General features: G+C 41.8%; 4 pseudogenes; all 4 read left to right on the forward strand.

The window, feature by feature from the left end:
* Window positions 1-2,122: 2,122 nt before the first annotated feature.
* LOC142427893 (elongin-C pseudogene) lies at window positions 2,123-2,449 on the forward strand (annotated as a pseudogene).
* A 2,492-nt stretch (window positions 2,450-4,941) lies between these two features.
* Window positions 4,942-5,848, forward strand: LOC142428153 (protein FAM136A-like; annotated as a pseudogene).
* Window positions 5,849-8,974: 3,126 nt separating this feature from the next.
* LOC142427803 (large ribosomal subunit protein eL13 pseudogene) lies at window positions 8,975-9,708 on the forward strand (annotated as a pseudogene).
* Window positions 9,709-20,690: 10,982 nt separating this feature from the next.
* On the forward strand, window positions 20,691-21,329 carry LOC142427463 (NEDD8-conjugating enzyme UBE2F pseudogene; annotated as a pseudogene).
* The last annotated feature ends 3,483 nt before the right edge of the window (window positions 21,330-24,812 follow it).

Raw genomic sequence — 24,812 nt, forward strand, 5'->3', positions numbered from 1 at the left:
AACTAATGTAGGGATCCAGAATCCTTATTGAGTATACCCATATTTACAAATCTTGTCAAATCTAAAATCATTTATTTCTTCCCTCTAGGACCCATCATCACAGATAATTTGCTAGATTTTTTAAATAGTAAAGTCATAGAAATAGTTTGATATGTTATACCCTCTGTATTAGAAAGCTCAAGGAGTTCAGACTTATTCTCTGATGCATCTGAATTCACACATGTATCCATTCCAGTTTTCAGGATCCCACATTTTCCTAAACAATTTTTGAACTTTTTAATAAGAGTCTTAATGAGACTGTGATTTCACCATGCTTGAATTTAAACTATGTGATCCCTACAGCTATAAGAGATAAGGGATCCTTTCAGGGCAACAATTCTTGAGCTTCTTGGACTCAGGACCCCTCAACACTAACAAAAATTATTGAATAGAAAAACAAAGAGCTTTTGTTGAGATGAGTTCCACTTATTACTATATGTTGTGCTATATATTATAATGGAAATGTTTTCAAGATATTATTTTTAAACAATAAATATACTATATGCTAATATAGATATCTTTTATATAGAATATATACTTCAAAAATTCATAAGCAGAATGGCTTAGTTTTACATTTTTGCAAGATCATTAAATGTCAGACTTCTTAAAAGATAGCTGGAGTCTTACATGTTCATCTGCATTAAATCTATTGCAATATGCTTTTTAAGTTGAAAGTAAAGAAATGCAATTGATGCCAGGGTCTCAAATGGAAAGTAAATAATAATGGCAACATATGTACAAATGTGCTAGATACAATTGATGTATGAATTTTCATAAGAGCTGTAAAAGTCCCCAACAAAGTGATCTTAAAAAGAAAGAAATCCATTTGAGCCTCAAACAGATAGGAGTGAACAAAGATAGGGGAAATATTTTAATAGTATTTTCAGATAATTGCGGATATTTTTAAAATTATTTATTTATTTTAAATTGTGGATATTCTTATATGAGATAATACCAAAACTCCATATAGTGAAGAAGATGAAACCATACCAATGAATATTTTATATTCTGTTAATTAAAAATACATTTATCTGTTCATTGCAAGCTTAGTCATAATAGCTAAAAGGTGGAAATTACCTAAATACTCATCAACATATGAATGAATAAACAAAATGTGCTATATACATATAATGTACTTCTGAACAGCTAGTAGGAAAAAATGACATATTCTTTTTCTTGATATATCCTACACTTTGGATGGAGCTTGAAAACATTGTGCTGTGTAAAATAACCAAAGCATAAAGAGACAAATATTGTATGGACTCACTTAAAACAAAAAAAAACCAAAGAGAGAGACATCAGAGTTTATATTTGTTACCGGTGGCAGGAGGGAAGGAGAAAAGAGAGAACCAGGAGTGAAGCAATAAAGAAAGACTGAGTTGCTCAGCCAGTTACCATAATTGCTGACAATAATTTGGACACCTGTGAAAAGTTGAATTGAAGAAACTGTGTGAAATATATATATCTGTAACAATAACAAAGAAGAGTAGCTGGTGAGGCTTCTTGTGGCCTAATAATGTGTTTAGCTCTATCCTACCTCCTAGTTCATTGCATAGTGCCTACTAGGTTCTTAAAATTTTTCAAGCAGTTCTCCAAGGCACAACTGGTCTTTAATTACCTGGAGCAACAAGGAAGGTGAGTCAAGAACAGGAGGAAATGGAATGTGAGGCTAACTGCATCCATGAACAACTCTTTTTGACATGAGACCAGAAAAACTGGTAGTGTCCCACTACCATTACTGAACATTCTGATCAAAGTGTCCATAGAAGAATATTGATCAAAAGCGGCCCACTGCTAAACAGGATTTTAAATTCTCATGGACTCTGGACTTTATGGAGCCAAGGAGGGTAGATAAAGCCCCAACTGTTACCTTTAGATAACCTTTAAACCTTAAACCACAGATATCCCCTGAAGTCACCTTAAGACAGAACAGTAGTTGAGTTTAACTAGTAAAAATAATCTGCCGTAGAGGACGCTGGGTACTTCCACCAGACGAAAGCCGGCTACCAGCTCAGTGGGTTCCGCCTCACGAGGAGGCTACTAAAGTTCCTGTGGAAGTGAATTAGAATTTCATAAGAGCATCATGGATGGAGAGGAGAAAACTTAGGGTGGCTGTGAAGGCCCGGATGCCATGTATGTCAAACTGATATCTTCTGATGGCCAAGAATTTATTGTAAAAAGAGAACATGCACTAACATCAGGAACAATAAAAGCCATGTTGACTGACCCAGGTCAGTTGGCTGAGAATGAAACCAATGAGGTCAATTTTAGAGCGATCCCATCACATGTGTTATCAAAAGTATGCATGTATTTTACCTACAAGGTTCGCTACACTAACAGCTCCACTGAGATTCCCGAATTCCCAATTGCACTGGAACTGCTGATGGCCGCCAACTTCTTAGATTGTTAAATAAATAAATTATAATAAACTGTTAACTTTTTTCAGTATTAAAAAAATAATCTGCCTTGAGTATTATGCTTTTTAAATAACTAATAACAGTAACTTGAAAGTTTACATAGGAAATTTGCAGGACAGTGAATTAATGCTAATGAAGGAAGAACGACACAGAAAAGGAGGACAAGAATCATCGCAACCTCATAGAGTAATCAATCTCACTAAATTGTACATACCTCAGCAGACAGATGCACACAATGCTGGCAACACTGGGCTCCAATACAGGGAAAATTGTGAGGATGGCACAAGATGAAGCAGGATTCCATTCTGCTGTGCATGGGGTCACTGCATGTCCAAACTGATTCAACAGCACCGAACAGCAAAGGGTACATGTGGGAACTGTTGAATTGCAGTGTTCTTGCTGTGCATATTCTCAACAGAGCACAAGAGATAAAATGTAGTCAAAGAATACAATGGGGACTGGGCTGGTAGGTTTGGCTGATATATAATTACTTTTATTTTTAATCTACCAGTTACTCTATTTATTTATTTATCTATTTATTTTAAAAAATCATTTTATTGGGGGCTCTTATAACAATCCATACATCAATCGTATCAAGCATATTTGTATATATGTTGCCATTATTATTTTATAAACAATTACTTTCTATTTGAGCCCTTGTTATCAGCTCCTCTTTTTCCTTCCCTCCCCCTCCTACCCTCGTAACCCCTTGATAAATGATAAATTATTTTTTTTTGTACATTAAAACTGACTGCTGTCTCCCTTCCCCCATGGTTTCTGTTGTTCATCCCCCTGAAGGGGGTACGAGAGGGGATGGTTATGTGTCCTTCATTGTGATCAGTTCCTGTCCCGACCAGCAGGACATCAACAACATGGACCTGAAAGAGGGACTGGGAATGAAGATGGGCAAGGGCGTGGAGAGATGGAGGCAAGACAGGAATCTGATCAAGCCTCATCTATTGAGTTGAGAGCAGAGGTTTAAATAGCCAGCAAGGAGCTGGCACCATTACATCACATGTAAAATAAGGTACAGCTGAGGTAGCCAATAGTTGTGCATCTCTAAATAAGGAAGAAATGGCGGGCAACTGATCAAACAGGTAAGTATGCTAATGAAGCATTCCTGGTGAGCCTGGGGGGAGATGCCATCAGTCATGTATTGACCAATGAGCATAGCAGCTGCTAGTGAAAGATCACCAATCCTAGCAAGGGTCAAGGCAGCCACCCTCTGGCGGGAATTGAGACAAAGGGCAGTAAAACCTCAGGGCAGTTTGTATAACAGGAAACTGAGAATAAATCCATGGCTTAAATCCAGGGTAGGGAGACATGCAGTTCCCTACAAGTTCTCCCTTCTTCCCACCTCTCCCCACCTCCCCCTGAGTATTGCTACTCCCATTCTGTTCCTGAGGGTTTTATCTGATCTGGATTCCATGTGTCCTTAGCTCTTTACCAGTGTACATGCTCTGGTCTAGCCCAAAGTGAAAGGCAGGTCTGGGGCCATGATAATGGGGAGTGAGGAGTCTCAAGGAACCAGAGGAATATTGTGAGCTTCATCGGCACTATACTGCACCCTGGTTGACTCATCCCTTCTGTGAGGGGATGTCCCATTGTCTACGCATGGGTTTGGGATCTCTGCTCCGATCTCCTCATTCTTACAGTATGTTTTCTTGTTTATTTGTTTTGGGTCTTCTGATGCCTGTTACCTGATCACATCAATACCTCATGATCACACAGGCTGGTGTGCTTCTTCCATGTGCGTTTGTTGCTTCTCTGCTAGACGACTGCTTGTTTAACTTCAAGCATGTAAGGCCTCAAATGCTGTATCTTCTGTTAGCCAGACACCATCAGCTTTCTTCACCACATTTGCTTGTGCACCTATTTTGTCTTCAGTGAACAGGCTGGGAGGGTGAGCATCACAGAATGCCAAGTTGTTAGAACAAAGTGTTCTTGCATTGTGGAGGGCTTGAGTAGAGGCCCAAAATCTGTCCACTACCTCAATGTATTGCCATATAAATATATGTACATAGACCAATACCTCTATTTTTATTAATTATATATTTATAAAGCTATGTTTATAGCTTTACTTCCTAGATATTTCCTGTTTCCTTTTACCTTCTTCCTGTCCCATCATGCCCACCCTTCCTATTAGCAATTCTCAGCTAGATTGCTGGTGCTCCAACACCCCCCAGATTTCTACGTCCTCCTCATTGTTGACTGTAATTCCCTATTTGCTCCCCTGTCTATGGAGTTGTTTGCTCACTGCTCCCTTCCCCCACCTCCCCGTCCCTCTATTTATTCCTTGATATAAAACTCTCTCTTACACACACACACACACACACACACACACACAGAATGCAATGGTCTTTCCAGTCAAGTATACAAAAGCTCCTATTATAACCAAATATATATATATATATATAATGAAAAAAATAACAGTTTTCGATACAGACATCAGAAAATCTAGGTCACCCGGCAGGGCAGGGTCACCATGGTGGAGCTGCAGCAGCTGCGCATGCAGGAAGCAGTTGACTCTATGGTGAAGAGTCTTGAGAGAGAACATCCAGAAGATGCAGGGTAGCATGTCTCAATGTAGCACCAGCTGTTGTGAGGACATGTCCCGTCCCGCGGGACATCAACAACATGGACCTGAAAGAGGGACTGGGAATGAAGATGGGCAAGGGCGCGGAGAGATGGAGGCAAGACAGGAATCTGATCAAGCCTCATTTATTGAGTTGAGAGCAGAGGTTTAAATAGCCAGCAAGGAGCTGGCACCATTACATCACATGTAAAATAAGGTACAGCTGAGGTAGCCAATAGTTGTGCATCTCTAAATAAGGAAGAAATGGCGGGCAACTGATCAAACAGGTAAGTATGCTAATGAAGCATTCCTGGTGAGCCTGGGGGGAGATGCCATCAGTCATGTATTGACCAATGAGCATAGCAGCTGCTAGTGAAAAATCACCAATCCTAGCAAGGGTCAAGGCAGCCACCCTCTGGCGGGAATTGAGACAAAGGGCAGTAAAACCTCAGGGCAGTTTGTATGGCAGGAAACAGAGTAAATTCATGGCTTAAATCCAGGGTGGGGAGACACGCAGTTCCCTATAAGGACAGCCTGGCGTCTATGCAGCTGGTGCACCAGTGCACTGAGCACTGTCATGCACTGCTGGTGCAAGCCAAGGTCCTGGTAACTAGCAAATTGGAGAGGCCCCAGGGTCACCTAGCCCGGTGTATCATGCACTGCAATGACCAAGCCAAACTCACTGGATACAGGGAATAAGGAGCTGCAGGTGAAGCAGCAGCCAGAGAACTGTGTGTCCAAATACGTGGATGACCAGCTCCACCTCTTCCCATCCACGACCAAGAAGACGGAGTCTCTCTCATCCATCACAAAATAAATGTCTTTGCCAGTCACCATTAGGACCAGGGCAGCAATCTATATAAAAAAGAAGAAATGGAACTTGGGTCTTTTAAGTGAATTTTATGAAAGAAAAAAAAAAGGTAGCAACAAGTTTAAGGAACTTGTCACCTGGCTCTTTTATAAGTTTTAGTTCACAGGAAGTGAAGTGGGGAAAACTGGTGTTATAATTTGGGTTGGAGGCAGTACAAGTGAATTACATGGAGCCTACGTTGTATGTGGCAGGTACTTATTCTAGCCATGGGCCTCTCCCTTGCTGTACCGAGCCAGAGCCGTCCCAAGGCACCAGATTCTCCTTAGTTTCAGGTACCATCAGGCTTGCAGGTTCCTTCAACCAGTTTATGATCTGGTGGAGTTTCAGGAGAAATATTTCTGTTTCTAGCCAACCTCCTGTTTACAAGAAGGATGACCACCCCATTTTTTCATTAGCTGTAAAACAAAATCCATGACAGCACTAATTCAGAAGAGGAAAACAGATACGGAGGTTTTTGTTTTACTTGGCTTTGTTTTCTATGCAAAGGCCTGACATTGACTCAGATGTCAGGTCGGAGACAGGGTAGTTTGAATAAGAATTTTGAAAGGATCTTTGGCCATCATCTGGCTGTCAACATGTGCTGTTCTTGAAATTCTCATACATGGAATCTTTCAGCATGAAGCCTCTGCAAAAACATTAAAGCTTGTCACACGGGTTATGAGAAACAGAGCTTCCTTCTCACTGCCTGTCCTGGTGGCCCCCAGACTGTGTAGAATAGAGTGACAGGACAATCTCTCGGTGACACTTCCCCTGGGAAGAAAAGGGGATTTTTGATAGTGATATATATACCAGTATCAGGGAATGATGATGAAAGAGAAACTATTGATTGGTGAATGATATGAAAGCCTAAATGTGGAGGGGGGCGGGAGGAGGATGGGGGGCACATAATAAAAATGAGGAGCTGTTATCAAGGGCTCAAGTAGAAAGAAAATGTTTTGATAATGATGATGGCAACAAATATACAAACGTGTTTGACACACGCACACAAAAAATGTACTTGACACAATGGATGGATGTATGGATTGTGTAAGAGTTGTACAACCCCCAATAAAATTATTTTAAAAAGAAAAAATAATGAGTGTAAGAAAGAAGAAAATGTTCTAAAATTTATTGTATTGATTACACAACTTTTCTTAATATGATTAAACTATTGAATTGTATTATGTGAATTATATGTCTATAAAACTGTTTAAAAAGACAAAATAAAAAGACTGGGTAATAGAAAAGAATAAGGGATGTAATTAAGAAATTCTTTTAAACAAATGATAATGAAAACGTCATAATACGAAAACCTTTAAGACACAGCAAAAGCAGGTAGCAGAGGGCAATTTATAGCAATTTACATAGATGAATTGAATAAAGAGGAGGAAACCAACATCAACAACTTAACGCAATAACTAGAAAACTGCAACAACATAAATCCTCCAGAAACAAGAAAATAAATCATAAACATCAAATCAGAAATAAATGAATGGGAAAACAGAAAAAGAATGGCAAAGCAAGACAAGAAGTTGGTTTTTTGAAAGGATTAACAAAATTGCCAAACCACTGGCAAAATTAACCAAGGAAATAAATAGAAGATGCAAATATCTTGAATTAGATAATGTGTTAGTCTGGGTAAACAAGGAAAACAAATCCACAGAAACTCATATGTATAAGAGAGAGTTTTATATAAAAGTTAAGTGTACATTAAAAAAGCATCCCAACCCAGTGTTGCCCAAGCCCACAAGTCCAACATTAGCCCATATGTCCAACACCAATCCACAAAGTCCTCCTCCATCTCAAAAAACACATGCTATGATGTCGACTGCAGGAGGAAAGCCGAGTCAGTGAATGTGTAAGCATCTCAGTGCTGGCAGGGGTCTCCACATGGCTGCTCCAGCACCCAGCACTGCATCAGGGTAGGTCCATGTAGCTTGTCTTCAGTCTTGCAGGATGTCTTGCAGGATGTCTTGCAGGAAGTGAGCCTTTCCAGATGAAGCAGAGCACTGGCTCAGGCAGCTGCACCCTGGTGTGACCATCACAAAGCAAGAGACCCTAGAACTAGAAAGGTGAGGCTTACTGAGCCATTTATCCCTCTGCCCTTCAATTAACCCCACATGTGTTTATCGGCCAGGTTGGCACAATAAACTAACTACCTCAGATATCAACAGTTCCAAAACAAATAAAATTAATAATAACTCAGTACAATGAAAGACTGTACTAAGATAGTTTGATAATCTAGAAGAAATGGAAAAATACCTAGAAATACACCATGTGCACAAATCAATGCAGAGGGATGTGAAAAACCGGAACAGACCCATAACAAAAGAAGAAATAGAGGTTATCCATAAACTTCCAACCAAGAAAAGCCCAGGAACAGATGGCTTCACTGGGGAATTCTACCAAATATCCAAAGAAGAGCTGTCATGATCCTCTACGTACTATCCCAGAATATACAAAGGAACAGTGAACTGCCAAATTGATGCTTTACAGTGAGCATAACCCTGCTACCTAAATCAGGCAAGGACCCCAAAAGTCAGAAAATATAGACCAATATCCCTCTTGAATACAGATGTTAAATCAACAAATTCTGGTCATTAGAACCCAATAACATACAAAAAAATAATTCATCATGGCCAAGTGGAATTCACACCAGGGATGTAAGGATGGGTTAGCATTTGAAAAACAATAAAAGAACTCAAGATGGGTTAGAGACCTAAATGTAAACCCAGAGCTATAAGGATCACCAGTGAGAAAACTGGGACAAATTTAAGATTACAAAATTATACAGATTACCAAATATAATAAAGGAAGCACACACAGTGGAAGACAAAATTGATGACTGGGACCTATTAAAAATAAACACTTATGCACATCAAAAGACCATCAAAATATTAAAACAAGAGCTGGTGGATTGGGGAAAAAATCTTTAGCAATGACACAATGGACAAGGAACTAATTCTATAAAATCTATAGAATTCTGCAACACCTAAATAAGTGAAAAACAAATAATCCAATTAAAAGGTGAGCAAAGGACAAGAATAGACAATTCATAAAGAATGACATTTTAAAAAAAGACATTTGGCTTTCCGCTTGCCCGTTCCACCTGGAGGAGGGCCGTAGGCAACCATGGCGCCCAGCCGGAATGGCATGATCCTGAAGCCCCACTTCCACAAGGACTGGCAGCGGCGTGTGTCCACGTGGTTCAACCAGCCGGCGCGGAAGATACGCAGGCGCAAGGCACGACAAGCTAAAGCCCGCCGCATCGCCCCGCGGCCCGCGTCCGGCCCCATCCATCCGGCCCATCGTGCGCTGCCCCACGGTGCGCTATCACACCAAAGTCCGTGCAGGCCGAGGCTTCAGCCTGGAAGAGCTGAGGGTGGCCGGCATCCACAAGAAGGTGGCTCGCACCATCGGCATCTCCGTAGACCCCAGGCGGCGGAACAAGTCCACGGAGTCCTTGCAGGCCAATGTGCAGCGGCTGAAGGAGTACCGCTCCAAGCTCATCCTCTTCCCTAGGAAGCCCTCGGCCCCCAAGAAGGGAGACAGCTCTGCGGAGGAACTCAAACTAGCCACGCAGCTTACTGGACCTGTGATGCCCATCCGAAACGTCTACAAGAAGGAGAAAGCCCGGGTTATCACGCAAGAAGAGAAGGACTTCAAGGCCTTCGCCAGTCTCCGCATGGCCTGTGCCAACGCCCGGCTCTTTGGTATCCGAGCGAAAAGGGCCAAGGAGGCTGCAGAACAGGATGTGGAGAAGAAGAAGTAATGTTGCCAGGGCCTTTAATAAACTCTCCCCACACACAAAAAAAATAAATAAATAAATAAAAAATAAAAATAAAAATAAAAAAAGACATTTGACTGGCTAACAAACAAATGAGCAAACGCCCACAATAACTAGCCATCCAGGAGACACAAAACAAAAAAACAAAAAAAAGTGAGATTTCAGCCTATGCTCCAACAATAGCCCAATTCAATAAAATAACAAATGCCCAAGAGGGTACAGAGATATGGGAACTTCATATATTGCTGGTGGGCTTGTAAATATGTACAATCATTGTGGAAACAATATGGTGCTACCTTAAACAACTGGGAATAGAAACAGCGTAAGGCCCAGCAATGCTTTTGATGACATCTACCTGAAAGAAATAGGAGACAGAACAAAGACAGATGTATGCATGTTCATTTTTGCACTGTTCACAATTGCAGGAAGCTGGAAATAGCCTAAATACTCATCAGTAGAAGAGCAGCTAAAGAAACTCTGGCATATATGCACAATAGAGTATTATGCATACTTAAAACACAGCCATGATCCTGGCTATTAAAAGTTATCTGGGATCTTAAAATATTGAAGCTAAACAAGCGGCCATCTAGCTCAGAAGCAACAAAGCCCACATGAAAGAAGCACATCAGCCTGTGTGATCATGAGGTGCTGACAGGAACAGGCAACAGAAGTTCAAAAATAAACAATCTCATTGAGGTGAAGGAGAGGGGGCAAAGTAGAGACCCAGAGCCTCTCCAGAGAAAATTGGACATTCCCAGAGGGACTACACAAAAGAGAAGATCCATCGAGGGGGCCAGTTTAGCACTGACAAAACTGACAACAGTCGTCTAGTTCTTTAACCCTTCCTCCCCACACTATCATGATCTCAGTCCTACCTCGCAAATCCTGCTAGACCAGTGTACACACAGCCGGATAGACAAGAGCTTTCAATATACGGAATTCCGGGTATAGAATCCCCCTCAGAAACAGTAATGGGAATAAAGATTCTAGGAGGGTAGAGGTAGGGAAGTGAGAAGAAAGTGGAGAAAGGGGTAACAGATAGCAATGATGGTAGAATAACCCCCCTTGAGGGGGACGAATACCAGGATAGTAGGTGAAGGGGTAGATTGGGCAGTGTAAGATATGTGTAATTAATAATGACAGTACATAATATATAAAGGGTTTGTGGGGGTGGTTGGGTGGGGGAGTGAGATAGTTTATTGTGCCAGGCTGGCCAATAAACACAAGTGGGATTAATTGAAAGGCGGAGAGATAAATGGCTCAGTGAGCCTCACCTTTCTTATCTCTCGTTCTTTAATCATCGGACCAATGTGGGGCTGCTTTGCTTGTTCTGTGCCTCAATTTACAGGGTACACTACCTGTGGGACACCTAGCCTGTGGATTGTGTCATTGTAAGTTGAGGTCCCTTTAAGCCCACATGATTGGAATGTACATCTCTAGAGCTGGGAACTGACAGTTGGTGAGCTGCCTTGCTGTTTGCTGCCTGTGCTGGGATAGCCTAGCTCTCTCTACAGAGGACTACCTGGCAGCTCTCAAGACGTGAAGGACTGCCAGTGTCTCACAACTCTCTCACAGGAGTGAGTTGCACTGAGCCATCTGTACTGCTTTATAATTTAACTGTTCATTTCTTGTATTATATATCTATCTGTATATAATTTAACAGTTCATTTCTTGTGTTATATATCTATCTTTATAAATATATATGTATATATAATTGTCAGAAATCTGGTTTTATCTCTCTAGAGAACCCTGCCTAACACAGGGAGGGAGGGAATAAAGAGGAGCTGATATAAAAGGGCTCAAGAAGAATGATAATGTTTTTAAATTGTTGATGCCAAAAATTATACATGTCTGCTTGATATAATGTATGTATGAATTGTTATATGTAAGAGCCCCCAATAAAATTATTTAATAATAAAAAACAGCCCTGAAACCATGAAACACCTCATATCATGGATGTACCAGGAAACCATCATGCTGAGTAAAGTTAGTCAAACACCAAAGGACAAATATTGTATGATACACAACTAAAAGAATAAACACCAAGAAGGAAGCGAACTGCTGCTCTGAAATAATGCTATCTTCTAACCCAGTCTCCCTAGCAATGAGGTAGAGAGCCTGCCTAGCACCCTTGTATTCATCTTAAAAACCACTTCCACAGAGGAGATCTCACCTAAGTTGAGGTCAGTTTTTCAAGAGGCGGGGTAGAGAGAGAAGATCATTTAATTACTGCCATACAGCATTGTGCTAAGGTCACCCCAAATCAATAGACATTCCTATAAACAAACCTTACTGGAAATTCCAGTCAAGATGAAGTGAGAGGACACACATGTCTCAGAAAAGGCAATTACACCCCTGCTGGTGGGTACACTGGGAGGAGCAACCTTTCTTCTAGGGGCAGGGAACACATTGAACAATACTTATATAGAACCACGGGGAGAACAGGCCCGGTACTATGCTCCCAATTGGACAGTTTGGACATAGTTTCTATCCAGCCCTTGGGGACCCAGCCTATGAGTTCTAGACTATTGGAACTTTAGACCCTGCCCTTTAAAAAAATTATTGGGGGCTTGTACAATTCTTATGACAATCCACACATACATCCATTTTGTGAAGCACATTTGTACATTTGTTGCCATCGTCATTCTCAAAATATTTGCTTTATACTTGAGTCCCTGATATCAGCTCCTCATTTCCCCCTCCCTCCTTGCTCCCCCCTTCCTCATGAGCCCTTGGTAATTTATAAATTATTATTATTTTGTCATATCTTACACTGTCCAATGTTTACCTTCACCTACTTTTCTGTTGTTCATATGTAGATCCTTGTAATCACTTCTCCCTTTCTACCCCACCTTTCCTCCACCCTCCTGGTATTGCCACTCTCACCACTGGTCCTGAAGAGATCATCCATTCTGGATTCCCTATGTTTCCAGTTCCTATCTGTACCAATGTACATCCTCTGGTCTAGCCAGATTTGTAAAGTAGAATTGGGATCATGATGGTGGGGGGAGGAAGCATTTAAGAACTAGAGGAAAATTGTATGTTTCATCGTTGCTACCCTGCACCCTGACTGACTCATCTCCCCGCAACCCTCACGTAAGGGGGTGTTAAGTTGCCTACAGATGGACTTTGGGTCTCCACTTACACTCACCCTCATTTACAATGATAATGATGTTTTGTTCTTTGATGCCCGATACCTGGTCCCTTCTGTACCTTGTATGCAGGCTGGTGTGCTTCTTCCATGTGGGCTTTGTTGTTTCTGAGCTAGATGGCTGCTCGTTTAACCTGCAAGCCTTGAAGACCTCATCATATGCTCTATCTTTTGATAGCGGTGTAGTATGAGTTGAGGGTGCCAGCCCTCCACCACTAATCAAGGCTTCAGTAAGCACAATTGTATGGTATATATATATATATATATATATATATATATATATATATATATATATATCAAAGTCATTGTGAGCATGAGAGATAAAAGGGATATTGCAATAATGGGAGTCAGACACATTTCATGGTAGCATTGCTCACCTCAGCCCTGCTTGGTGGTCCACATGGGGAGAGGGGGAAGGGAAGGAGGGCAAGAGGAAAGGGGAGCGAGGATGGGAGAGGAGAGGAGAGGAGAGGAGGGGCTGAGAGAGTGAGGGAGCGACCAGTGAGAGAAGCCTCTATTGCTAACCCAGGCTTATATACCTTTGTGGGGTGTATAAGCACTAATTACAGGTAAAGACATATGTCACAGGAAGGGCTTGCACTATAGGTTATACAGCAATGAGAGGGGCGTGGTCTAGGGACATACACACAATAGGAAGAGGAGGGATTGGCGTATACATGTGACAAGATGAGGGGGATCCTAGATTTAGGATGGCAGCTTAACTTTGACCTGTTCTCTGGATCTCCATAGAAACCATTATCAGTATTGGTTCCACCTACAGGAACCAAATAAATGACTGCAGGTGTCCATTGTCCTTAACAGCAGGGAGTGGGCCCACCCCTTGGTCTGGTGACTGTCTTCAGGGAGGATGTCTTTAAGCACCTGACCTCCCCCCACAAGTCCCCTTTTTATTTTATATATAAAATTCAAAAGCCACATGAGCAAAACGGTTATTTTCTATACATTAAAAGCTGTCAAGGCAAAACTTCATGATCCAATTAATATAGCCAAAAATTCAGGCTTATAAAAACAGTTTGAATTCAGGTGCTTGGGATAAAGGCCCCCTCTGCCCATCTGCTATTGGAGGAAGGTATGAAAGGGATTGGATGCCATGGCCCGAAGAAATAGGGCCAAATAGGAATGTCTGCTTCTATAGGGAGAATGAATCACCCATTTGCTCACTTTCAGGCAGCACAGCTTTAAGGAGGAAACTGTGGAAATGATGGACAACCACAGGATCATGTACCTGGACTGTATCTCCACCTACCAGAGTGGCGGCTTTCCTACCATGGAACACTGGCTTTTCAGATTCCCTCCGTGAATGTCAGGGATTAAGTCCCAGTTCTATTTCCCTTAGTGCTAGTATCCCACATTTCCCCTTTCTGCATTACGTTTAAGATTCAATGGTGTCACGGAGGCAACATGGTCTCTCTTCATACCTCTTAGCTTCCTATAGAAGCAACACAAGACTGCAAGCATCAAAATTATGATGATAAACAACACAGTCAGATTAGAATTTAAGCTATGGGAAACGCTTTTAACCCAAGCACGTGGGATCCAGCTTCTTTCTATGCCAGCTTCTTTCTATGTTTAATTATATCAGAGCCAGGAGATGCCTCAAGCCTGTTTTGGAATGTATAGGAAATATCCTTCTTAAGCTGATCAACATCTAATGAAATGTTTCCCTTAAGCCCTTGCAAATGTTTCCTAATCAAATCCCAATCATGCAATGTGACATTATATAGGTAAGGAGTTACACAGAAATCAGTTACATTCCAATCACATTATAGCATTGACAAGTCCAGAATCTTGATCTTTCAGCAAAGGAAGTATGTAGTAATAGTCCAGTCACTATTGTATAAAATGTTCAGGTTTGATAGAGTTCCAGCGTGTCCCTTAGACAGCATCAGCAATAGAATATCTTAGGAGTCAGCAATTGCCATTAATCGCCATTCTCAGGAATCTGTGAGTTCTTCTCGACGTATTCCATAGCTTCAATGAGCAGGACGGGGTCACGTAACAGCATCAGCGTCCCTCCTTTCTTCTGGGCCTTGCTGGTTGAAGAGAAATCCGCCTATCTCCTTTGCCTGTGAAAATACAAACAAACAGCCCCTCCCTTCGGGGTGTCAGTAACCTGGAAAAAGAATTATGATTAAACTTTTGGGGTTTCTTCGTGTCCTTCATGTCCATCTTTCTCCAAACGGGGTTGCGTCCTTCTAAGGGGAGTCCATCAGCTTTATTCTGCAGAAACATAAATGCACAGCCCTTTCTCCAGGTCACAGATGGACTTGAATCCCAAATGCTGTTTCCATCATCTTGGGATTTCTTAGGATCAATTTTCTCTACAAGTGAAAATGTATTTATCTGCCCTAATTTTATTACCAGCTTTCAGTAAGGAGAAAATTTTTTTGGTTCACTTGACCAAATGAAATTTGTCACACATAAGATTCCTCTTCTCCCCCTTCTGTTTTAACAATTCAAATTTCATAGCACCACTAGCAATCTCAGTTACCTTGCTAGGCTTTGACTAGTAAGGTGGCCTTCATTGTTATGTGAATATTGGCTCCCAGCTCTCAGAGAATTAAGAGAGCTAAATTGTGAGAACTTCTTACCATACTTTGAAAGACTGAAAAAATTCTCTTTCTTTTTTTTTTGAAAAAATTCTTAATAATTTTGTTCAGCTGTTCTTGAAGTAACCTGCCAAACAGACATTTTTCTCCAAGCTTACCAATAAGGTTACAGGCTCTTTACACGGTATGATTTTACCTTCTTGAAATATTCTGTCTTGGTTAACTTCTCTCATTCTCTCCATGCTGGATTTAGGGGACGTTAATGGGAGGGTCTTAGGCCCTCCTGATTGCCCTAGAGAAATGAGCCCATATCCAGAGTTGAAAAACCTTTTCCTTCTAATTTGTAATTCCATGTGGGGGCGCTGTTGTTTCCCCACAACAGCATTCCAGAAAACTCCTTGATTTAAAGGGTGATCAGACTTCTCAAGTACTCTTTCCTGATAGGCTTAATCTTTTACTCTAGAAAAGCAAGGAAGCAAAAATTGGCTTAAGCGATCTTCCCTTTTTATAAAAAGCCATGGTATATCAGAATTTATCACTGCCTTAATTTCTTTTTCACAATCCAGACAATCAACACCTTGAGAATTTAGGTTGGACTTTCCTAATAAACATCGCAGGGTCAATCCCGACACTGAGTCTCCAGTGTTGTTCCCCCATAGGGCCCATGGGTGAGCGAGACACACACCATCCACACCAGAAGGATTTTATGTGGAAATCCCATTAAATAAATCAGGCTTTACCTCAAACTCACATATAGCAGATTTATGGAACTGACATATTCCATAGGGTTTTAGCCTCAATCTAAGGACAATTAGTTCTTATGACATGTTTTTGCTCAACACTTGCCCTCATGAAGAAATCACTGAAGTTATGAATGCAAGTTGTGGTGATAAAGCAGATGGTGCCTGGCTATCAGAAGAAAAAAAATGGTCTATGGAGCCTTAAAGGCTTGTCTTCAAACAAGCAGTCATTTGAGTAAGGCATCAAGTAAGTCCACATGGAAGAAGCGCAACAGCATGTGGAGGAGGGAGTGATCATAGAGCTTAAACTGTGAATACCTGGTTTGCAGAAAGTTATGGATGACAGTAGAAACCCAAAATTCACTTGCCAGGTCCACACATGGATCAAGTCTCCAGTGAATTCCCTTTGAACATAGTTGAGGGATGTGAACCCCCTTGCTATCAAATAGCATTGTAAAGCCCACTGTGGCAGATGTAGTTAGGTTACAATGTAATACCTTATCATTTGATCTCCATTTTAACCCTTTTAAAGTTGTTTCAAATTTTAGTATTTTCTGCTTTCTTTTTGATTGGGGTTTTTCAATATTTTGTATAGTCATTGTTGTTGGGGTTTTTTTTGTTTGGTTGTTTTGTATGGTTTTGCATGATTGTGTTGGTTTTGTATGATTTTCTGTGTGTGAGATCCAGGATAGGTAGATCTATAGAGACAGTAACTGGACAGGGGCATGACAGGGAAGGTGGGGGGAGATGGGGGGTTAACAACAATGAGTATGAGAAGAAAATGTTCTGAAATTGTGGCGATGGTTGCACAGATCTTAATATGATTGAATGAGTAAATTGTATGATATGTGAAGTATATGCCAATAAATCTATTTTCAAAAGTTGTCTTCAATAGAGAGGTTAAAAAAAAGAAAAATACTTGATATTAATTGGTTTGGTTTGGCGATAATTTTGGTTTTGATAATAATTAATGACCTTGAGCATATTTTCATGTAATTTTTGGCAATGGAATTAATAGAGATCATTTTTCCATGAAAAAAATGTTTCAATAAATACTTTTATTGGGGCCTCTTACAGCCCTTATCACAATCCAAATATTCATCCATTGTGTCAAGCACATTTGTGCATATATTGCCATCATCATTTTCTTTTTTTTTAATTGACACTTTACGGACATGGTTTATTGTCAGGTACATGTAGGCAAACCACTGAGAACAGGTCAGACGCGGGGGTGGCTGGGGACCCCGAACCGAAGGCCTAGCCACAGAAGAAGGGTCTCAGTAGCCTGGAAGACGGTGTGGCAACCCCGACATGCTGACTAGAAAAACCGTGGCGATGATTAGCCCCACAAAACTGAGGAGGCTGAAGACCAGGGCACAGATGTTCAGGCGGTGGACGCATAGCTCTGGGCCTCAATCATGTCGCCCAACATCTTCAGGTACCGAGAGCTCGCTGCGGATGCTGATCACTGTGGGCGCCGGGCGCCCCCAGCGCATCCACCTCATGCTCCTCCTTGAGCACCTGGTAGGTGGGGGACGGCCTGGGGGGACTGGAGGAAGGGCTGGGCCACCTGGTTCAAGGTGCCAGGGAAGGACCCGTGGAGTCTCTATCATCATTTTCAAACCACTTTCCCTCTACTTGAGCCCTTGATATTTTTCCCTCATTTTCTCTCCCTCTCCCACCCTGCCTCCCTCACGAACCTTTGATAAATTATAAATTATAATTTTCATATCTGCTGTCTCCCTTCATCCACTTTTCTGTTGTTCATCCATCTGGGTGGGGGTTATATGTCAATCCTTGCTATCGGTTCCCCCTTTCTCTCCCCACCTTCCCCTTCCCCTCCTGGTATCTCTATTCTCATTGTTGACCCTGAGGGGGTCTATCTGTCCTGGTCTCCCTCTGTTGCCAGCACTTATCTGTAGCAGTGTACATGTTCTGGTCTAGTCATTCCATGAACGTTTGAAGCCGCCTCATGTGTTTATGTATATTAACGCTTTGTGCATAATAAACCTTGAATAAATATTTGTTACTATTTTGTAATGCTTCTGTATTATCTCCTACTTTATGTCTGGGATTTTAAGCTAACAAGCACCCATTCCAGACAGACAATTGGTTCTCTGTTACGCGGAGCTACAAAGGGAGAGAGTCTGGAATAAGAGGTGGAAATTTCTTTGTGATAAGAGTTGTATGAGCCCCTAATGAAACTATTAAAAAATAAAAGAAAAAGGAACCCCCAAAATTTTAAAACAAAGGTGAAAATTTAATTATATCTAATGCCTTCCATGAGTAACAGCCACTGGTGCCATGTAGCAAAAACAGATGGTGTTCAGCTATCACTACTGAATATTTTGGAGAAAAATGCAAAAAATAATTTTACATTTTCGTGGGTTCGACTTTTTGGAGGCATGGGAGTCTTATGAATCCCCAAAACTACTGTCCTGAGATAATTTTAAAACCTTAAGCCAAAAATAGCCACTGAAGTCTTCTTCAAACCAAATAGTCATTTAGTTTAATTGGTAAAGAATGTCTGTTTTGATCACTGGGCTCTCTTAAGATGTTTTATTAGGGATCAAGTAGACAACAGCATGAATTAAGACCCTTATGGCACAGTGAATTTATGTTAATAGGGGAAGACAACGTCTGGAAAAGAAGGTGAGATTAATTCTATAACTCAAAGAGTGTAATCAATGTCACTGACTTGTACACGTAGAAATTGTTGGATCAGTGTATTTCTGCTGTGTATATTCTCAATAACAACAAAAAATAAGTTTTGAGAATAAAAATTAAGATAGATTTAGCCATGCAAGAAGCAAGTGGGACAGTGAAATTGCATACACTGTGGGTAATGCAATCAATGACAAGAAACAAAATCTGTATGTAAGCCGTTGAATGAAAAATTTACATGCACCGTATACTTTCACCTTATTCGCAAAGGAAATTAAAGAGCAGAACATATAGATTTAGGACATGTTCTGTGCTGTCAATTTGATTACAACTCATAGCAACCCTAAGGGACAGAATAGCACTTCTACCTAAGGATTTCCTAAGCTATAGTATGTATGAGAGCAGATCAGCAGGTCTTTCGTCCTGTGAGGAGCCTGTGAGTTCGAGCCCCCTGACGTGTTGGTTCAGAGCCACGTACCTAATCGTGCACTATACGGGCTCCTTTAGATTTAACCTTCCACAACCACTGAGTCGACTCTGACATAAAGTGACCCCGCAGAGTAAAACTGCTCCTTGTTCTTCCAAGACTGTAAATCTTTACAGGAGCAGACAGCAGGCATCTGTCTACCATGATAGATTTAGCATATGACCCAGCAATTCCACTTCCAATTTCACACACCCAAAAGCCTAGAAAGTAGGGACTCAACCAGATACATCGCCACCAATGTTCGTGGCAGCATTATTCGCAATGGCCAGGAAGTGGCCCATTAACAGATGAATGAATGAACACATTATGGTATAGACAAAAGTGCTGCCAGAGAGAAACATGAAAATGTAATACATGGTATGACATGGCTGGACCCTGAAGAGACGATGCTGAGCGAACATGTCAGACATGAAAGACACTCTATGCTTCCACTTTCATGACATATCAAGAATAGACTAGTGTCTAGAGACTAGTAGTAGTTACCAGTGGCTGTGTGGAGAAGGATATGGAAGTGATTGAAACATTTTAAAAGCGATTTAACTGTGGAAATGTATCATATGTGCATATTATATCAAGAAAACTACTAAAAAGAAAGAAAGAAAGGAATTAAACTTGACAAAAGATTACCATGGGCCAAGCAGGAAGAATTTTTTTGCTCAGGAGGCATTGAGTGTTTGTCCATGGCGGTGGAATGATTTGGAAAAGGATCTCAGCTGGGTGTACACCACAGAGCATGTAATCCGTGGCACGGAATCACAGCATGTTCAATTGGAGAATGTTTTGTTGTGTACATTTTTGCCACAATTAAAAGTAATGATTACATAAATAACAATGAGTACAAGGAAGAAGAAATTGTAGAATTGATGGTGGTGATGATTGTAGAGCACTTCCTGCTATGATTGAATTATTACTTGGATGGCAGATGGGTGGAGTGCCAATAAAATTGTTTTTTTTAAAAAGAAGTGATTGCCAAAGGGATATTAAATTTCTGTTTAGTGTGATGAAAAACGTTTCGAAATGGGTAGTAGTAATCGCAGGGGCAGTGAAGTATTTAATTGGCTCTTCCAGGCACAGTCTCTACCAACTACTTTTCCCTGAAATCACCTGGTAAGTGGCAGAAAGTAACTGATGGGATTTACCGGTGAGTAATCTGCAAACAGGATTGCCTTGCGTGCCCCCCCACCCCCCACCGCTGTGTATAAAGTGAGCCTCTGAGAAGCAGAGGAAGGATCTCTTAACTACGGACCAGAGTCACAAGTAGAGTGTGTTCTCTGGACCTGAAATCCCCGGTAAGTGAACTCTTGGATGCATATGACAGCTGCTTGCTGACCCGCACAGGTGGCACTGGGGCGGCTGTCCCCCCCTGCCCCCCGCCCCTGGAGCCCAGGGCTCCCAGCGGTGAGGCTCAATATGGCGAACAAACTGCAGCAGGATGACGTTCCCACAGGACCCCCCTTTTCAGCCACCCACTCAGTCTCCATGAGGACGGTGTCTTTGAGAGACAAGCTGTTCGTCCAAGAGGTTGCAGAACTGGAAGCGAATTTACCTTGTACCTGCAAGCTGTATTTTCCTGATCCCAACAATCTCCACTACTTTCAGCTCACCGTGACCCCAGACGAGGGCTTCTACCAGGGTGGAAATTTTAAATTTCAAATTTACGTTCCTGAGAACTACAACCTGGTGGCCCCCCGCGGTCAACTGCTTGACCAGAATCTGGCACCCCAACATTGCAGAGAGAGGGATCATCTGCCTGCGTTTACTGGTTTACTGCAAGAACAGTTGGTAGACACTGCCTGGTCTCCCATGAGGACGCTGAAGGGTGTGGTTTGGGGATTAGACTCCTTATTTACGGATCTTTTGAATTTTGATGATCCACTGAATCCTGAAGCTGCGGAACATTATTTGTGGAACCGGGAGGACTTCCTGAATAAAGTTACATCTAGCGGTACCCCAGATGACAATAAGTCGGGTCCTGCGCGCTGTCCCCACCCCCTCCTGGCCCTCTCTGGACCCCGGGGGCCTGGGCCAACTCTGGAAAACACAATGTAAAATCAGCAAGTCGTTTTCTCAGCATTATAACTGGTGTTGGATTTGAAATTTGTTTCCCTATGTTCTGTTTTCCTTTACCAAGAAATCAAATGGATGTTGGCATGTTGAAGTTGAATAAAAGGTTCTAATAAAGGGCCTGCACCTGAGTGAGCGAGTGATCCCAAAGGGATCAGTTATCAGGCATCAAAGAACAAAAAATCATCATATCATTGGCTGCACACCTCCATGATAGGATCGCTGAAGACAAACGGGTGCATAAGCAAATGTGGTGAAGAAAGCTGATGGTGCCCGGCTATCAAAAGAGATAGTGTCTGGGGTCTTAAAGGCTTGAAGATAAACAAGCGGCCATCTAGCTCAGAAGCAAAAAAGCCCACATGGAAGAAGCACACCAGCCAGTGCAATCACGAGGTGCCAAAGGGATCAGGTATAAGGCACCATGCAAAAACAAAAAAAGAATGTGTGTGTGTGTGTGTATATATGTGTGTGTGTGTGTGTATATTTATATATATATACCACATTGAATGAAGGGGGAAGTGCAGAGTGGAGACCCAAGACCCAAGTGTTGGCCACTGGAGATCCCCTCATAGAGGGGTTTAGGAGGGGAGATGGGTCAGTCAGGGTGCAAGGTAGTACCGACGAAGAGCACAGCTTTCCCCCAGATCCTGGATGCTTCCTCCCCGCAACTACCATGATCCGAATTCTACCTTGCAGGGCTGGATAGGGCAGAGGTTGTACACTGGTACATATGAGGGCTGGAGGCACAGGGAATCCAGGGTGGATGATACCTTCAGGACCAAGGGTGTGAGGGGCGATGCTGGGAGAGTGGAGGGTGAGTGGGTTGGAAAGGGGGAACTGATTACAGGGATCCACATGTGACCTCCTCCCTGGGAGAGGGACTGCGGAGAGGGGGGGGGGGGAGACTCTGGATAGAGCAAGATATGACAAAATAACGATGTATAAATTACAAAGGGCACATGAGGGAGGGGGGAGCGGGGAGGGAGGGGAATAAAAAAGAGGACCTGATGCAAAGGGCTTAAGTGGAGAGCAAATGCTTTGAGAATGATTGTGGCAGGGAATGTATGGATGTGCTTTATGCAATTGATGTATGTATATGTATGGATTGTGATAAGAGTTGTATGAGTCCCTAATAATATGTAAAAAAAGAAAAGGGGAAAAAAAAGAAAGAAAGAAAAGAAAATGATTAGGGCAAAGAATGTACAGATGTGCTTTATACAATTGATGTATGTATATGTATGGACTGTGATAAGAGTTGTATGAGCCCCTAAAAAATAAAATAAAATAAAGTCAAAAAAGAGTAAAAAAAAATAATAAAGGGCCTGCTTTCTTTCCTTAATCACATGTGGATTGGTTTGAAACTGCATCTCAAGGCTGTTGGCGGGATTCCTGCCAAGTGTCAATGAACTCACAGTTGCCTAAAGGTCACAAGGTTTAGCCAGTTGCGTTCATTGGCACTTGGCAGCGAGCTGTCCTCTCCAGTGCTGCTCATGACGTGTACAGTGCGACCCTCACAGCGACAGCAGAAACCCTGGCTGCTGCAGACTGCTTGGATGCAAAGTGGCCTAACCCCTTCCGCCTGCGCCCTGGGACCCTGCCCAGGTGTTGCCAGGCTCCCCAGAATACATAGTCATTTACTGTTAACCTTCCTGAGAAGCGTTGGATTTTAAAAAAAATTAATGTAAGTGTATTATGAAACAAGTTCATCATTTGCTTAAAAGTGGAGCTGAGTGCCTTTGGGCTGAGGCTTATGGTGTGAAGTGTCTCTGGGCACTTAGTCCCGGGAACTGGGTTTCCTGACCCACGAAGCTTCAGCTGAATGACTTATCAGTTGTATGCCCTTTGTGCATTTTTAAAAAACTGCTTTTATTGGGGGCTCTTACATCTCTTATCACAAGCCATACATTCCTCCAGTGTGTCAAGCACATTTGAACATATGCTGCCATCATCCTTTTCAAAGCATTCTCTACCCACTTGAGCCCCTGATATCAGCTCCCCATTTCTTCCCCACTTCCTCCCTCACAAACCCTTGATAAGTTATAATTATTTTTTCCATATCTCACATCGTCCTCTGTTGCCCCTCACCACCTTTCTGTCATTCGTCCCCCTGGGAGGGGGTTCTAGCTTGATCCTTGTGATCGATTCCTCCTTTCTCCCCCCACCCTCCTCCCTTCCCACATTTATTATCAGACACCACAGAACATTGTAGCATATCCTGATAAACAATTGAACCCTGCCCATGTCCTGCTAGCATCACAACTTGTTAACTTCCTTAATAACCCCTCTAATTACGGATCTTGTCTGTGAGTTCTGTGTAGCCATTGTAATGGCTAATTAGAACCTAGAGAAGTAAAATAGTGAACACTAATTAACACATTCCAGTAACAGTAACACAATGTATCCCAAATCAAACCAGATGCCTTCAAGTCAATCCTCACTGCTATGGGCACTACAGGATGGAGTAGATGTCCCCCACGGGGTTTATAAGCCTGGAAATATTAATTGAAGCCAATAGCAACATCCTTCTCACACCCAACAGCTGGTGGTTTCAAGGAGCCACCTTTGGATTAGCAGCCACGAGCTTGAATCATGCAAACGTGATACTGTTCAGACATATAACAAATTAGTGTGAATTTATTTGGGTGCAATTTTTAATAATTCATGCAAATTTTTCCATAATATACATTTCCCATGAACTTGTTGACAACCCTTCATCGAGTTGAGAGAAGATGGCGAACTGGGGCAGAACAGTTAAAAGTCTCTGGCTTAGGTAACTGAGTCGATATGGAGGAGCGTTCATTAAAAGAACAACACAAGACTCACTCTCTCACACTCAGTCTCTCACTAATTCACTCACTCACTAACTAACTCACTCTCTCACACTCACTCTCTCACTAATTCAATCTCTCACGTACTCACTCACTATAAAAAAAAGGGAAAAAGAGAACAACACAAGCAAGGGCATGCTATAAGGGAAAACAATTATATCAATTGTGGAAATGTTGAGGTGGGGTTATCTGGTTAACTAAATGCCAACTGATGAGGCACCTTAATTACATCTGTAAAACACTTTTTCCATATAAAACACAATCATAGGAGTGATAGCTCATATTCACACGTCCTGTTCACACTCAAGGGGCAAGAGTTATACGCACTAGGGGGAAATTTTTGGAAGACATTTTGGAATTCTATACCTACTACAGGTTGTGATATTTGATAAGAAGGAAAGGATATTTGTCTGCCTGTGTTTAGGGTCTTATACCTTCTTCCTTAAAGGTCATATTCGATCAGTCATATCATTGGGTGTGTAGATAAGTTTGGAGGTATACAAACCAAGAGCATACTATTCGCTCTTCTATTTTTTTTCAACTGAAATGAAGTCCTTGCAAGATCTGATTTTAGTACATCTTTGCAGGATTTCATATGACCACGCTGCACTTGGCTACTATGAGTATCTTTACTTATTCA

This window comes from Tenrec ecaudatus, chromosome 15 (assembly GCF_050624435.1).
Source record: "Tenrec ecaudatus isolate mTenEca1 chromosome 15, mTenEca1.hap1, whole genome shotgun sequence".
Classification (NCBI taxonomy): domain Eukaryota; kingdom Metazoa; phylum Chordata; class Mammalia; order Afrosoricida; family Tenrecidae; genus Tenrec; species Tenrec ecaudatus.